The 17,434-nt window shown below is 36.1% G+C and overlaps 1 protein-coding gene across 1 annotated transcript in view; it reads right to left on the reverse strand.

The window, feature by feature from the left end:
- CSMD1 (CUB and Sushi multiple domains 1) overlaps positions 1-17,434 on the reverse strand; it is a 1,210,601-nt gene that overhangs the window by 897,109 nt on the left and 296,058 nt on the right. The gene's annotated exons all lie outside the window — the stretch shown is intronic.

Raw genomic sequence — 17,434 nt, forward strand, 5'->3', positions numbered from 1 at the left:
GAGTAGAATAGTATTAATTTGCTGATTCTGTTATCTACCTTAGCTGAATGAGTTTGCCTTTCTTAATTCCAGTTGTTTCAAGTTGTTAACACATACGATAATTCCGTTATTGTGTTAACAACTGATGCAATGCCAGCCTGGGCTATACTGGGATGTAAATATCAATGAGGATGTCAAGTACTGGATTATTGTATAGAGCTCCTCGGATCTGGAGGATACCTAACAGAAGCTGGTTGCTTTTAATTCCCATTTTTAATCTTGGATAATTCAGGCAAATTTTAGAACAAGCATATATGAACATATGGTGTTTAAATCACAGCAGAAGGTCCTGATAGGAGTAGGTGTACCATAACTGAAGGGATGTGTTCTGATCGTTTAAAAAGGCTTTTATAGAATTTCTAATGAGAAGACATAAGAGATCGCAGTTATTTCCCACATGGAAGACACTGAATACTAGCCACCTCTGCCTCCTGCTTTATCATCAAAACTAGATCAGGAAAAGCTGACACCTTCCTGCATAGCTGGAGCTTCAAATTAAGCACTAAAACCTCAAGACTACAATCTTCCCTCACTACTGTTCAACCAAGAGCTTTGTGACAGCATTTTGCTGAAAAACAGACTTCGCATATATGAGCAGCAATAAATAAGACCAATACATACATACACATACATTCAAGACCTATAGAGGTAATGAAAGAATAAAAGATGAGACTGTCTTTCAAACAGCCATGCAAAACCTAGGCTGAAACAGCCCAGTAAGGAGAACCACTTGATTTTTCGCACTGCTCTGATTATAACCCCGTTACAATTCATCTGTTCCACCAGTTTTTGAAGTACAAACTGCAAAGCTGCAATGAGCACAGCTGGTGGGGAATACATGAGGTAATGTTTTACTTAGTTCATTCTGTCCACACAAGAAAAAAACCCACCACCATATGTATTCCTTACCTACTAGATTAGGTGCACTAGCACTGATAAAACTTTTTTAAAATAATGTCTAGGATAGAATATAATTTTGATTTTTGAAATGTTCTTTCCGAAAGAGCCTCTATTTATTTCATAAGATAAAATTTTCTTCCTGTGAATAATAAAACTAGCCAAAGTTTCTGTTGCAGAACCACAGGAAGATGCTCCCATAGCAGCTGTCTGTAAAGATGAGCTTTCACGCTCTCTGAACCTTGGAATCGGTGGGGTTGGCCCTGCCAGTTCTACAGCCTGTATGTTTGCCAAACTCTGATTTCTTTTTCAATAATACCCCATCTCCTTAAAAGCAAAGCAAAGTGAAGACTGGTCAAGCATCAACCCCCGTCCCCCCAAAAAAAACCAAAACAAAACAACAAACACCTTTCAGTTGTTTTCCATGTTCAAATAAAGAAATATACATTAAAGCCATACAAACTAACAAAAAAATGCAGGTTAAACACTTTGATCTGGAAGTATTAGTTGAAAACTCTTTCTAATTTTTACTTTGTTTTATAAATTTCAAGGGAAAGATTAGAAAAAAATTCTCAATACTTGCATTCTGAAGCCTCAAAAATGCACATATACTATCTGGCTAGTCTGCAATAAATAAAAATCACCAGCAGGACCACAATATTACAGGAAAAAAAGAAAATACATTAACTTCAATACAAGAAATATTTGAACACTCTTCAAAAGTGGGTTAATAGTCTTTAAATTAATAATTTTGAGTAAATCATATTAATTTAGAATTTTCTGGTATAAAACAAAGATTCCTTTCAGCAAGCATCAGAGATGATGAGATGCCCAAACTTCTGTCCTCAGTCGCCCCTGAATTTCACACACCAGAGTGCATAGTTCTCACCCTCCAGTTCAAGAAGCTCTGAGGCCCATTCTTGGTTCCTCTGTATTACAAAACCAATCTTTTGTCAGTGGTTAAAAATCCTGTTTTTTCTCTTGCAATGCATTAATATCAAAGGAACTGTAGCATGAAGATAAGTAATGGTAATATTAAGAATTATTTTCATGCACCTAACACTTCAGAACTTAACTACAGTCTTAGTCTCAAGGTCAAATGTCAGAATAGAACCTGAAAATAACTTTAGATCAGTATCAGGTATCTGAGATTTAAAGCTAACATTTTCTGATACCAAACCACATAAAAGAAAATCAACAAACTATCATGAGATAACATTAGCTATTACTGCATACAAAGAGATTAATCCAATTTAAATCTCACAAGTATGTAGGACATGCAACTGCATTTAGCTATGAACACCGTCAAACTTTGCTTCTGTTCATTCCGTTTATTTTAACTTTTGGTACACTGAAACAGGAAAACTTAATGCTTTTATGTACTGTAGCTGCAAGACTAACTTCTCTGGTTTTAGACACCAAAGATGCAGTGCAACAGTTTCTGTATTCAGTGGAAAGGCCTTTTATACACACGTGTCAGTGAAGAAAAGGGTATTTCATATGAGGTAGGTCATACAGCCTGGGAAGTCCAGAGCAGTCCACACAGTATATTCACTTTAGCACACTGTTTCCAAGCAAGGAGCCATATACATTAAATTAATAGTTGGACGGATACTCTATTCTCCTGAGTCAGTAACATTCCTTTTATTCACAGTGGTAAAGTTCAAACCACCCAGCCATGTATGTGAACCTGTAACCATGAAATGCTGCAGAGGTAAATAAAACACCTACGCTGTAGTTCTTTGGGTGACATGTTTAACCACTTAGTATGCCTATCAAACGTATCTCTCAAAAAAATGTATCCAGATGCCTTTGCAATTGCATTTCCTTCCTTTAGTTGCTGAACTACTCAACAGAGAAACCTACCACCGGTTAAATACTTGGATCTATCCCGGAATTTACAACATTCGATAATCATCCCGACTTTTGTCTTTCCGTCCAAGATCATACATATGATGCATACTGATACTTAACCACTGGTGTATTTAGGCACATATGAGTGGAGCGAAATTGGTAAAATGAAAATACTTTGCATCTGTGTAGAGCTTCCTCTCTATCACTACAGTAAAGTGTTAATTTCCCTCAAAAAGCAAATACTTTCTTAATTTTTTTTCCAAAGTCTATTCAATTTTAAAATATTCACATGGACAAAATACAGTTATCACTTTCAAGTAGGAAACACTACTTCATATTTATATGGGATATATTCAATCTTTCTTATTAGTTGTGCTTGCATACTGGTTTTATTGTAACATTTTAATTGTCAGAATTTGAAAGCAAAATAGTTATTATTAGGCAAGTGTTGGGGGATGTCTTAGCTAGAAACACATTGCTTGATCTTGGTATAATTTATAAAAGGACCTTATATGGACATTCAAGGCAGTTGAACAAACCTAAACTCCCTTAAGTTAGATATTTCTGAAAATCATTACCTAAAGACATGGTTGGGAACTTTATTCATAAGCACTGAAATTACCTGAAACTATTATAGTTCTTAAAAAGAGTGGTAGAGGAAAGATGCATAAAGACAGTCTCTTTTATTTCTTTTTTCAGCTGACCAGTAAGTAGTTCTGTGCACCATTCAGCAAAATGCATTGATGCTGCATAAAACCAAAAGCTATACTGTTAAAACCAAAATCAGATGTTTAAATGAACTATACTGAATTATTTCAGACTTCTAGCAACAGGAGTTAGAAGAGTAAATGATAAAACATTTCCTTCTTCAGATGTATTCCTATACAGTAATGAAACCCATGAGGAAGCTCTAGAAGACTGCCATGAAAATTATGATTCCTACCTACAAAAGGGGACTCCTCAGCACATAACATATATTGTCTGTACGAGCACTAATTGGAAATTTTAAACTCATCATTCTCTACTTGATGGGAATGAGAGGAATTGACTATCAGAAGACAGGAAAGATATTTTTCCAAACCCAGTGCAGAAAAAGTAATTGTATCAGAACCCTTCTGGCTTTGGGGTGCTTTTGTGAACTGAAAACTACAGCAAGATTGACACTTTCATCATTATTTAATATCAAATTTAGAAATGAAAATCCTCTTCCTTATTCACTTGACAGTGGGTTCCATGACAATGATTCAAAATACAGTAAAACCCCTTGCAATGCTTGTGTTTGACAGAATACACCTCTTGAGGGCTTATGTCCTGAGTCCCCTACTTTAAAGGTTTTCCAGAAGTTAATCACAGAAAGACTGTAGCAGATTAAAACCCACTCGAAATGCACATATAATGCACAGTGTTTTCAATAACCTCTGAATATCCATTATGAAGATTGTAAACTCTCTAGGAAATCTTTCAAGAATGTCACAGCACTTCTTTGTTTCCAAAGGTCAAAATGCAAACCACCAGATTTACCCTGGTAAAATCTCAACATAGTTTAACTGAAGTGATTGAAATAATTTTTATGTTTGTAAAAAATCCATTTAAAAGTACGGATGCTACCAATTTTTTTATTTAACATTAAAAATCTGATATGATTTCCAGCATGACTAATTCAAAGCACGTGTATTGTGACTTTGGCAGCTCACATAAAGAAATGTTTTTCAGTGAATAATTTTTAAAGTAGTCTTCTCCATTATCTACTCATTTATGTGGGAAAGATAAAGAGCAGTAACATTTAGAAATCAGCATGTACACAGTAGTTTTGTTATAATGTTTAACATGAAAAACCACATAATTACCTATAAGAGAAAGATTTATATAGCAACTTGTAAATGCTCATGTCAAAGTTCTGTGCAATGGTTTGAAAGGAACCATTAAGCTGTAAATGGGCAATTTTATTCTTTTTTTAAAAAAATCTTAAATACACACTTTTCAACAGTTTATGGTCTGTTGGTGCTGCTTTGATCTACTAGGTAAACAGCAGCCACATACTTACACATACACAGCTCTGTGTGGTTTTAAAATACATATACACACAGAGAGAGAGAAAGACACACACATAAGACCATAATAAGTGGTTTCTAGCTCATCACTTATCTTGGATGATACATGCTTCACACCTTTTGTATTCATGTCATATAGTGGCCTGTGGAGTTTTTAAAAATTGTCAGAAATGTTTGTTGGCATTGAGGCAGCAAAATTAACAGAAATTCTAACTGAGGTAGGAACACTGGCAAAAGATTGCACCTGATTTCAGATTTGTGTGGTTTATATTAATCACATGGTATTCAACCTCTGAGCAATAGGATGTGATTAAGAAGGCTGTAAGGAATTAGCCCAACCACAGAGCAACACTGACCCAAAAAGAAACAACTGCAAATTTGCCTGAAGTGTTCTGACACCCAGCAGGACTAGGGGGGTGGGGGGTGGAGGGAGGGGGGTGGGGGGTGAGAAAGGCTGTGTTAATAGTGAATTTCAGTTTCTGTCCGGTCTTTTTCTTGTTAATAATCAGCACTCTAATTGCATGGTGTTTTGCAAAACTCAAAAATACCCTGCTCCAGAGTACCTGGGCATAACAAAACAATTATATATCCATAATGCACGTTTTATTTGTTCTATTTCCCCCCCTGTTATATGTTAGCTACCCTAAACAAAGAAAGTTCTGAGTTTGCCTGTGCTAGTATGACGAGTTACAGCCTTACCAGGAGCCTCATGTCTAGCAAGACTTTGAATGAAAATCTGATTTACTGTGTGCATATAAAAGTTGTAGAACTTCCTGTAACATGGGAGCTCACATTCTACAGTAGCAATTTTTTTGTCCTAAAGAAAACAGGCTTACTGTCAACTGAAAGTGATTTTTTTGATGATGGTCTTTATGGCCAAATCAAGCATGATCTATTGCAGGAAGAGGAAAGCCGGATAGCTAATCCCAGGTGATGTGCTGTGTACATGCTAAGCTATGTAGTATTGATGTAGAGGCTAACACTTGGCTAAGCTCTCATCCCACCAGTAAATCTAGTTCCATTCTTAAAGCCAGTGTAGGGCTCTTTAAACTTATTTATGTCTCTCTCTATGCCTATAAATCACTATTTAAAACCAGTTTAATGATGTCTAATGCACTTATTCATGATTTTAAAACACTTGGGACTGAGGCATCTGCAATTGCCTAAGGGATAATGAGGTATGAGTTGGGTCAGGCAGACACAGTGTAAGTGCATTACACTAAGAAGTAAGAAGTAAAGTGAAAAAAGTGAGTTTAAAGAGGAAGAGTGCTTGACACACAGGAAGGAGGCTGCCATTGCTACATTGTAGAGTGGGACTATCAAAGGCAGAGCAGAAAGAGGGTTGGGGGTGAAGAGAAGAATTGGAGCACAGAGAAAAGAAGACTGGGCAGAGCAAAGGGCCTTTAATACAAATTAGATGCACTGAGGAACAGCACCTGACTTTAAAGATGAGAACGAAGGTTCACATTTCACATATAAGAACAAAGGTGAAGTTGGTGAAGAGTTTCCAGGGGAGCAGTGACACACTAGATAAAGAAGAGTGCAAGATTTTATAAGAGGGGATAGACAGAGGAGGAGAAGGTTAGTTACATCATCAGTGGAAACCCTAGGCCAGGATTGTAGCCCTTTCTGATACTCCTGAAATCTAAAGCACTTTCTCCAGGCAAGAGATTTCCGGGATTTAAAGAGAAGGATGCAGCACTGATTTTTACACACAGGGCTATGCATCCATTTGAGAACCACCCATGTTCAAGCAGTGCAGGGAAGAGATCTTAGCCTACCAGCAGAAAGAAGGAATTGTAAACTGCCAAGAAATGGAGTAGATACTCTGAGTTATATGGAGGTGCAACAGGCAATGGTGCCACTAGCACAGGTATCTGTTTATTTTCAGATAAACAGGTCCTTAACAGTATCATAAACTAAAATCAGCAGACATGTCAGAACAACCCTTAAAAGACAATGAAGCCTAGCATTTTGTTGGATTTTTTCCTTAGAAAAATTTAAACGTTCATCATAGAGTTATATCTAGAGGTCTCGGAATGCCTGTGCTCAAGTATGAAGACTCTTCTTTGTACACCAAGATGAAGCAACTATCGTTTGCAAGAAGAATCACCTCACACAATTATTCCTATGATTAAAACTTGGAGTGCACCCAGAAGGTCCCAGCAAGATACTTGGTAAGCCCATTGCTAAACACAATGTGTTACCATTAACACAAGTAGTCTGCATGAAGAACAGGGGGAAACACCACCGAAACTGTAGAAATTGTAATGTTAACACCAAGCCATCTTACTGTCACATAATGCAAAAGTAATATTTATCTAATGCTTTGCAATGTTGTTTGAAGTGGAAGTTACACAGGCATTGTTTGCCATTTGGGGATGTCCTATGCAACTGCTTAGTTGCTTCTGAATGCCAGTGTTTGGCCACAAAGCAAATGCTTTAGAGGATTTCACTGTGTTCTTGTAGGGCTCACAGGAGCACTGAAAGGATTCCAATAAGTGGCAAACATTGAAAAATGAGGACTCTTGACATTAGGTGAAAGACACATAGCCTGTCTCCTGAAAAAAACCATAAAATAAATTGAAACATTAACGATGTCCTTGCCCTCCAATACATGCATGATGGAATTGTTATAGGCTTTGTCCAATGCAGTTAAAACAGGCTCATATAAAGGCACATTATTAATAAAAGGAAAGGTATGCATTTCTAAAGGGAGGACATCTCCCTACTGGATACTAAACATGTCACGTTAAAAATTAAAAAAAAAAAAAAAAAAGTTTTCAATGAGTAACATTCCTATACTTCTAAATAGAAAAAAGTTCTGCTAATCACCCTCTTACGTGCCTCATTTTAAATCATTCCTTTACACATTTGGACGTTTTTTCTTTCACAGTTCACATTTATATCTCCACATCACATCTCCAATTCTTAACACAGTCATTTATATGCAGTGAAAAGCTGGAAGCTGGAAGTGGCTGATAGCCACTAAACAGAATCTCGTTTGGGACTAACAGCTTTTGGGTGATGGCATCTAAGGCGATGGGCCAGAAAGAAAAAATAAAGGAAGGGGGAGAAGGGGGAGGGGAGGGTGTGGGGTTGAACATGACCATTCATCTAACATAAAAGGCATTGATTTCCATGCAACTCAACAGAACTGCTGATTTGGAATTCATTCAGATACAGAGCCCTGAACAGAATCCTTGAATGAGTAAACAATTTGCTTTTGTTAAAGACATGAGTTCTCGCATCATCTGACATTAAAACACAATGCACAGCAAATATTCCGAGCTCAGGTTAATTACAAAAGAAACTCTTAATTCAGTTTTAGATATGACTCTAAAAAAACCCTATAATTTAATACAGAATTGAGAAGTGTGCTCCGTGTTAGACCTGTTCAAAAGTTTATGAATAGTTAACTTTTAGATGGTTGACTCCAAATTTAAGGGCAGATATGGACACCTGAAAATCATAGCAACAGATACACAGATTTATTTATGTTTTTTAATTTAAACGTATTTAATAACTATATGGACGTTTGTTTACATTCCAGCAACTAACGACAATCAAGAAAAAGGGGGCTGCACTTTTTGTACTGAGAATAACCCAACCAAAGAATATACATGGCTCCAAATAAAACTTATTTGAACATGCAAGGGAAGTTTGAATGGCTTTTGCAATATAACCAGATAGAAACAACCTGAAAGACCATTTGACAAAATCATACAGAAAACAATAAAATATATTTACATGTATTAAAAGAATGAAAGAAAACCAAGTTACGAAACAAGAGCAAGTAACTTTTTTTCTGCAAGACAGCAGTTACTTAAGCTCAATTCCCTGTTTATGGATAAAATTTTGTTTAAGAAAGGAATCAAGTATATGATTTATCCAAACAATGGTAACACAGACCACTGCTAAGTCTCTTATCTATTAAAAAAGGGGGGTGGGGTGGGGATTAAGATTTTAAGAATATTATGCTGAAGGTACTGTATTCCCAAAGTGAAACAAATTGCTAGAAAGACTACATACTGCATGTAACAGGTTGCCAATATTCACATAACATCTTGGGGTTTCTTTTTTGAACACCATCTCTGTGTTTTTCCAATATGGAAGTTTTGTTTCTGAACTGTGAGTTATGGAATTGAGGCAACTTTTTGAGATGTTTAGAGTAGAGCTCTTGTTCTGCATTATTAGTAGTAAATCCTCTGGAAAAAAATGCCAAGCTTGACAATGATTCCATTTAAAACTTTCATCAATAAATATATGTTTAATATAAAAAGAAATATGACAAAATACTGTGGAAGAGAATATGAAATTTTAAGGTATTGGTAAATCTAAGTTGGTGTTTGGAAAAATTGCCAATCAGTAGCAGAGTACATGTAACAACAAAATACTATGCCTTATCTGAAGTAACAGTTGAATCTTACCAAAAGTATGGTAGAATATTTCAAAATTACCTCTCAGTCTTAGAAGTCTCCATCCCATTAAATATATTAAGAAAATGGAAATACCTTGTTTATAATGTCTGTTGCCCACCTTTTATTGATCTTACTTTTCTAAATATTTGGCAGATATCCTGTGACCGGGGCAAAGGCTGTTTTAGCTGTTGTGGTTGTTTTTTTTTTAATGCTCATTTTTCAGTGGTTCTGGTAAGAAGCAACTGTTTCTAAAAGCCAAATAAGCATGAAGAGGAGACTTTCTTAATCAAGGTGGCGGTTTATCGGTTTATTTTTTGTTGTTTGTTGTTGTTTTTTTAGTTAAAAATACCAAGTTTCAAAATACAGTGTTGGAATACAATGTATATCTAGCTATCTTTATAGCAGAATGCTGATCTGTATTCCTTTAACGCTTGTTACTACCTAAAGGACATACAAAATATGTGTTATGGCCATGGAAAGCTAAAGTTTCCTCTTGAAAAGCAGAAGCAGACAGGTAAAATGAACAGAAAAAGGAATACAAAGAAAGCTCCCAGCCTAATTTTTTATTTTTCCAACAAAACTTCAATCGTTTTCAGTAACAATGCCCAAGTGAAACAAGGCAACGTATGATGTGTTTTCCCTGGCAAGCTACAACTTCATGATGTATACACATAACACTTGTTCAATTCCATGATATATAATTGGAAGAGACTTCCATTGATGGTGGCAATTTAAGCTGGAAATAGGGAACAAAACAAGTCTTTGTATTTTATATCATCACTAGCTAAAGACATTAGGTGTTGTTGAACTGTGGTTGCTGAAGGTCAGTAATACATTTAATTGCAATCTTAGCTTTGCTCTGCCTCAGCAGAGATTAAAACATCCAATGATTCTTTATTGGGCCTTATACACCAATGTTTTCACCACAGGTCTCCATAAGGATAAGGCTTGCTTAGCTTATACAATCATATGATGTCACATATATTTTAAGTATTTTGTACCCAACGGATAGCTACAACACATAGCTATTTTACATCAGTTTAACTACTTCTGACCCTACCAAAAAAATAAAACATAGAGGAGTAAGGTGTAAATTTGTCCTCTCCATTGGAGAATGCTTTTCCCACACATATGATTTTCTTCCTATGGCCTCTGTCAGACTGATACCTTAATTAGTATCATATTTAGATGAGGATGCCTCATATCTTCTGTTGTCCTCAGAATTCCAGTCATAAATTCAAATCAGCCACGTGCTGAATTAATTCATTGTTCTTTGTTAAGATTACAAGTGGGGGGAAAAAATCTGATTGCTTATAAGAAGAAAGAATTTCCCTTTGGCACAAAACACAGTTTTTCAAAATGTGTATGTAGATTTCTGATTAACATAATCAAATAATGAGAGTCAACACAATAATGTGGCTGTTTAATAGAAAAAAAAAAAAAAAATGATTTTATCTTACTGATAAAAGGGAATGTAGATTATTATGCAACTTTTAAATTAACTCAAAATCTACAGAATTGTTTCTGTCTTTAGTTGTGACAGGTTCTTACCTAAAAATATATAATTTTTGACTGGCTCGGTATGTGCAAGATTTGATACAAATTCTGAAGCAGAATCAAATGCAGGCATTTGAAAAGCTGTCCTTGAATGTAACATTCCTGAAGAGTAAATCTTGGCCAAATCTTCCATAACAGAAAAATCCTTTAAACTGTAATTTCTAAATAACTTGGTTTGTTCTGGTCCTTAAATGGGCTGCAGCTGAACTACCTGTGTAACCTATTTGTGCTGTATATTTTTGACTGCATCCTTATATCTAGAAGTGAACATGTAAGACTGATCTATTTGTTGGGTTTCACACCTCAAAAATCTGGGCTACCAGCTGTTAAAAATAATTTTCACTGAATATTTCTACTTTCATTAAACTAAAGGGATCAACCAGATTAATATGTTTATTTTTTTATTTACAGTTTATTTTTGTTTTGTCCAGCTGTGTAACCTGATAAACTTTTTTTTTTTACATTGTGTGTTAAACTTTAGTGTCTCACTCAGTGTTACATGGCTGCAAACATTTCCATTCTAAACACTGGAAAAATCACCTTTTGATAGCATGAGTAGGTGAACTGGGGATGAAATGTTGATTCTTAGGGACTCTCAGAAAGAACTAAACACTCCTTCCCCATTTGATGCTAAATCAAAATCTACTGAAAGAAAACTAGATTATTCCATTTACAAAGTAAAATATTTCTATGTCTAATACATACTGAAGTAATTCTAAGTTTCTCAACTAAATTTGCAGCAATAGAACAGTCTTACTAATTTTTCCAAGGCTCAGATTTCAGCTGAGAAGCCCACAAGCGTACAGAATTAAGGCCCTGCCTCTTTTTACATACTGGGGAGAAGGGCTGAGAAATTTCCTTGATCAAAGCAGTGAAGTGGTTTGTGTAAACTCTGACTGCACTAACTCACCTATTTTTCTAAAAGACAGCCAGTTATTAGTCATCTTTGAAATATTCTCCCAGAACTGACCCGCTGAACTGTTAGCTCCTTGGAGTGAGAAGGAGGAAAAGGGGGTGTATTTTCTGAAAGTCTGTTTACATAATCTTAGAAAAGCAAAGAAGCAAAGAAAGGATTTGTCTGCTTTCCAGCTGACCTTGAAGTCTGTAGGGCAAACCACAAAAATTATGTAACAATTAAAACAGACAAGAGGAAAGGAGGCAAATCCTCTAGAATCCCCAAATATAGAAATGCTATATATGATTAAGCCACCATTTTTTAATATCTGCCTAGTGCATTTTGTAAGCCCAGTCTTGGTTTAATTACCTTCGTTAAAAAAACAAATCTTCACCATTAATTTATAACACAATGCAATATAATGTAAAATAGATGTGAACATACTATTTCAAATACACTTGTTGGAAAATTCAATGGAAAAATTAATCCCTCAAATTTTAGTCTTCTCAAATTAGACAAAAATTTGAGTTTGGTATTAGATTTTATTATATAACTCTGTCCTCCAATCACATTTGTGGGTTTTTTTTTCTATGTGTAGTGGTCGTCTTCTATTAAGACAATAATCCATAATTAAAAATAGACAATAGGATATTGCAATCTTCATAATTCTGATCATCTTAAACTTATTTGAATATTAAGCTGAGATCATTCTACAAAAATGCTGATCTGGCACAGGATATAAATGGTGATCTGAATAGACTGTCACTATATTGCAGCGATTAAGGACAGAGCAGAGCCAGCTCTCGCAAGTTCTATCCAAGAATTTAACTGAATGAAAAAAAAAAAAAAAAAAGTCCAAGGTTTTTGGCTTTTTAGAATACCAGAAAGGATGACTCCCCACATAAATCCAACCTGAGCTGGCTGAGGCAGCTACTACCATAGAAGTGGTCTGAGACAACAGTGGTTTCTTTCATAGTAGCCTGTACGCATTCCTCCTCCGTTCCCCCAAAGGCCGTTCAGAAAAGCAGCCTCAACATATCACTGTTAAATTATCAGTAATTTAATCCTCATACAGTAGTAACTGCATTGGGTGCAGTCTCTTTAAAGGGAGAATGAACTGAACTCAGGACTGACAAAATCAGCCAAATCAGTTAAAAGACTGAAGGGTGGCTGTTAGCGTAAGATAAAAAAGCAGACAGATAATGGATATGAAGACACTTAATCTGAATAGAAAATGTCCTGTGAATTACCTAGAACTTTTGAAATACAAAATTTTAAAGAAGAAAAAGGGAACATAAGTAAAGCTAGGTGGGAACATAAGTAAAGCTAGGTGGCGACATGCTATAGCTATGAAACAAGAGTATTTTCCCACTTACAAGTTCAGAATGATTACCTATCAGGCATCACATCTCCAGTGATGTGACCTTGACCTGTCAGCCTGGATGCATTAAAATACTCTGCCTGGCCTCTAACTCTAATAATGATCACAGGGTATGGCATAAAGAATTCTTCAGAATGCTCTAAAGAGCAAGGATAAAAGAAGAAGAATTGACACAAAATGCTTCACATCACACTTACAGCCCTGAACTTTTTGTCTGACAAAAAGGTCAGAGGGGGTAAAGAAGACAGATATTCAGGATATAAAGGTGTTGCTTGTTTTCCTCCAACAATATAAAAAGGTTCAATATGAAAAAGAAACATTGCTGGCATAAAAGACACAAACAAAGCACTCCAACTCCTTTCTTTACGCTCTTAGCAAGGTACAACTTGATAAGCACAAAATTGTAATGACTGTGGTCAAAAGCAGAACAGAAGAAGTTTAATGAGACTATTGTATGAAATATTAGGACACTCTGTATTCAATCTGTGCTCCACATATTTTGGTACATAAGATCCATATAATGACTATGACATTAATTCTTCCTTCCCACAAAAAAAGGAAAGGAAAAAATTAAAAGGCCACCAATATACAACTCTCTTACAGGAGCTGGAATACTGCTGTTCGAAAAAAAACTAGCAATGCACTTTAAAACATTTCCATTATGAAAGCATATTTGAGAGCAATTATAGTAGGCAGAATAATTAACTTGGTATTTTGTGGACTGATAGTTTTGCACATGTTTTGCCCAAGACTGTCATACCTTCTTAGTACCACTTCTGGATAAGACACAGACTGATTTCTTAATTGATCCAACTTTCTGTGTATAGGAGCCCCACAGAGAACGGTATCACATGACATAAGAAAAATCCATTGCACCAGATCCTGCAAGCCTATTAGCAGACACAGCTGCTCTTGAAAGGCACAGGTCACTCTCCCTCTGTGCATAGTGCAGACACTCAAGCCAGACTCAGCAGTTTACTGCTCGTGTTCAAAATATATGTATTCCCATGAAGAAACTATCAGGGTAGGCTATTGGGGTGATCCTCTGCAAGCTGCCCTCTAAAGAGCTAGGCAACAGTTTTCAGCCATAACGCTCTCAGGAACGACGCAGATTTAACCCACTTTGGAAAAGCCTTCCAATTTTTCTGAACTGTTACTGGAAAAAACAAAGGAAAGAAACTACAGTAAGTTGAAATGTGTTTTTTTACACTTTCCTAATTTAAAATTTAATTCCATCACATGTACTACAAACCCATCTTCCCCTCCTAAAAAAGAAAAGAAGTTATTTCTCTCTGATATTCGTATGTACCCTCATTCATTAGTATTTCTCATTCTTTCAAAACCTCATTGTATTTACTTTTCTCAGTTTGGAGGTTCTAAGAGTCTCTGTTTTACAGGTGGCAGAACAGATCACTAAGGAGCACTTTCAGTAAGGTCATACACGCTGGGAACTAGCTGGAAAGCCGGAGGAAAGCAATTCACAAAGTAGGCAGCATCTCAGGTGAGCCAGCTGCTTGCTTACCCAACATCAAAGGGGAAAGGAGTAACTTATTCCAGTACAAAAGAACAGTTTGTGTTTCAAGTTCACACAGCACTCAGCTTTTCCAGGTTTTGGACCTTAGGAGGAGACTCAGAACATCACAGATTTGGCTTCCCTGATCCCACCTTAACTGTGGCACAATAAAAGTTCAGGGAATTGGTCGGGAGCATAGCCAGAGCAAGGCTGCTCTCCCTCCTTCATCATCCAATTTTCCCCTTCTCCTAGCACTCAAAACTAAATTACATTTCTTACACCCATCTGAATTCTCTGATCCTTCCCACAACCTTTTCTTCTCAAAACCTTAGGAAACCCATTTGTCCCTCCAGACCTCTTGCTCTTGCAGCATCTCTTTACAAGGATTCAATTCCTATCTGCACCACTGAGGTTCCTATGCTATCCCTGTTTAAGCAGAAGCAAGAAAAATTGAAAACCTACATCTGCAGCAACTATTTGTCAGAGAAAGAAGTATCCACATTACAGCATTGCTTTTTATTTCACAATCAGAGTAATCGGAGAAAGGATAGGGCTCCTGCTGATATGGAATAGCAACTGCTTTCTTTAAAATCAAGGTTTAAGAGGTTCCCTTTCCTTTCAAGGAGCTGGAAGATAGTGCACTCACTTTATTATAATAACCTATTGTATCAACCAAGATTGAAAGCAATCTCTCCTACCTTCTAGAGGATTACCTCAAGCGCTGAGATCAGGCAAGTGTTAGTAACAAACTATTCATGGTTTTTTTGTGAAGTATGAGCTTTGTGCAACAACATGCAGCTTTACAGGACTAGACAGAATATGCACATGTACAAAAGTAAGTAGATTTTGTAGTCCAGTAGGCGTTCCGCTGGAAGGCACAGCTCTATTCCTGCTCTGAAAATTGTTCATTTTGTGATGACCATTTCATGTAAAATGCAGAAACAACTCTCGGAGGGGAAACTGGAATTCTGTTTTCTCCCACCAACTCTGAAGTATCCAAACCCAGGTTACATAGTTACACTTTCTTCCCTGCCTTATGAGTCTTACTTTTTTTTTTTTTTTTTTTTTTTTTCCCCCCCCAGTGCCAAGGCTTCAGCAATATTTTCCTGAAGTTATCCCATCCAAAATATAAGATGGCCCCATATCTCTCAAATTCTGGTCTCAGCCTGCATGCTGGAAAAAACAGGTACTGCGCTGCCTACACGCAGGATCCTAAATCTTTGTCTGAATCTAGCTTCAAGGCACTTTTCCTTAGACCATGAACAAACTCATAGCAAATAGGAAACCAAAGGTTTGAGTTTTAGACAAGCAGCAAATCACCAAGTGTCTTTCATTGTCCACTTGCTAATAAAGAAGGGTATATAAATTTGAAGCTGAAATGGGAACTAAATTTAAAAGATTTACCTCTTACAATATGCTTTGCCCTCTAAAATTGCATTGAATCTTCATATATACTAAAATGATATTGTATACTACAACATCTAAGAACTTGCAAGTTACAGCACAGGGTACGTTCTTCAGTGCAATGCTGCTCTTTGATCTATCAGAGCAGTCTGGTCCTCTTCATGTTCTATTTCAGTGCTCCCACAGCAGACAACTTCAATCCTGAGAGTACGCTCAATTTCACCACTACAGTGTGGCACAAAAAAGGAAACTGGAACCTGCAGCTACATGGATAACATCAGGGCAGACACTGACTAAGCACAGGAGGATATGAATATACAAATGGTAAATTATCTTGAGACTCTGATAGTTTCTGTTTATTTTATTAACTTGAATTAGAAGACAAATTTCAGAATTACCACTTTTGAAAAAAGAATGATCAGGCAAAACACAAAACCTGTCCTTTCAAATTAAGTGCAACGTGGTACATTAGAAAGTTAAAACATTAGTTCCAAGAAATACAAAATTGCACAAAATCTGGTAGTCTCAAATAGACATTTATTTAAAAGAGGATTTTCTTAATGATGTGCTATTTACACATTGACATGCCACTTCTTTTAATGGCCTATTCAGAGATACCAGCGCTTCTCAGAAGAAGAATTTCTAGGAAATAACTGAACAGTTACACCTCAGACTCTGAATGTTTTCTGAAAAGAAACTCTCCCTTTTTCAAAATGTAGTTTCATATTAACACTGAGCTATTATGAAGTTTTCCACTCTTGGTATTTCATTTGTATACAGTAATGATTGTTACTTTTTTTCATAGCTTTCTTCATCCACATGTAAGAAGACTACACAATATATTATGTGTGGAAAAATCAATGAGAGACAAAAGCCATTAAGTCTAACTTAAATATGTATTTTTACAGTATATGAAGATGGCTAAATTACTTGGATATAAATATGCTTAAGTCACAACCTAGAAAGAAATATGAACTCAAGATGTGAAGTTTAGAATAGTCATTTTACTGTAGTCATGCTTAAGTGCTCAGCTGAGGAGCAATCATGAACTGCAAGTTGTTTGAAACTTCCTTTACTTTCACAAAAGCAGCTTTCAAAATAAAAGGATATACTATAAAGTGAAACCACAGAGAAGGCATTTGTTTCAGCCGACTAGGCTACACCAAGGATCAGTCCTCAAAAATAGATGGATATCCTGTATACTGAAATCCCTTAAAATATTCCCACTTTTGAACTGAATGCTACCTTCTTTCTTATCTCTTATCAACGCAAAACCCTAGGAAATGCAAGATTAACTTTACCAACAAAATACTGGATGAACACTCTGAAGACCTAAAGTTAATGAGAATTAGTCAATGAAAATTGCTATAAGATAGACTAGCTTGCAATTTCCCGAAGTGTTCAGATGATCTAGCAATATTT

The sequence above is a fragment of the Falco rusticolus genome, chromosome 6, assembly GCF_015220075.1.
Source record: "Falco rusticolus isolate bFalRus1 chromosome 6, bFalRus1.pri, whole genome shotgun sequence".
NCBI classification, from domain to species: domain Eukaryota; kingdom Metazoa; phylum Chordata; class Aves; order Falconiformes; family Falconidae; genus Falco; species Falco rusticolus.